Below are 1,029 nucleotides of genomic sequence, written 5' to 3'. Positions count from 1 at the left end.
CTTTTATGGAGTTTGTTTATTGGAATGGTTACTACAAAGCCAAAATCATTGCATTTCATTCATTACCCTATGTATGGTTACTACAATCATTACATTTCATCCATTACTTGATGTGAAATATTTCTCAGGGAAGCTACAGAAAGCTCTTCACTCATTTCGTTTGTTTGTTGGTATAGTTCCTACAAACCCAGAATCATGGCATTTCATCTATCACCCTATGTGAAATATTTCTGAGAAAAGCTACAGAAAGGTCCTCCCTCATTTGCGTTTGTTTTTTGGTATGGTTACTACAAAGCCAGAATCATCGCATTTCATCTATAACCCTATGTGATGTATTTAGGTGAGAAGGTGCAGAATGGTAAAGCCTTATAGTTGGTATGATTAGTACGCAACCCTACGTGAAGTATTTCTGAGAGAAGGTGCAGAAAGCTCCTCCATCACTTTCTTCTGATTGTTGGTATGATTAGTACACAGACACAATCATTGCATTTCATCCATTACCTGATGTGAAGTATTTCTGACGGGAAGCTACAGCAAGCTTCTCCCTCATTTGCGTTTGATTGTTGGTATAGTTACTACAAAGCCAGAATCATCGCATTTCATATATTACCCTATGTGAAATATTACTCAGAAAAGCTACAGTAAGCTCCTCCCTCATTTGTGTTTGTTTGTTGGTATGGTTACTACAAAGCACGAATAATTGCATTTCATCTATTCTCCTATATGAAGTATTTCAGAGAGAAGCTGCAGAAAGCTACTCCCTCACATGCATCTGATTGTTTGTATGATTAGTACACAGACACAATCATTACATTTTATCCATTACTTAAAGTGAATTATTTCTGACTGAAACTGCAGAAAGCTCCTCCCACACTTGCTTCTGTTTGTTGTTAAGATTAGTACACAGACACAATCATTACACTCCATCCAATACCTGACGTGAAATATTTCTGAGGGAAGCTACAGAAAACTCCACTCTCAGTTGCGTTTGTTTGTTGGTATGGTTACCACAAAGCCAGAATCATCGCA

This window comes from Schistocerca gregaria, unplaced genomic scaffold (genome assembly GCF_023897955.1).
Source record: "Schistocerca gregaria isolate iqSchGreg1 unplaced genomic scaffold, iqSchGreg1.2 ptg000362l, whole genome shotgun sequence".
Classification (NCBI taxonomy): Eukaryota; Metazoa; Arthropoda; class Insecta; order Orthoptera; family Acrididae; genus Schistocerca; species Schistocerca gregaria.
Note: the sequence above shows the minus strand (reverse complement) of the source record.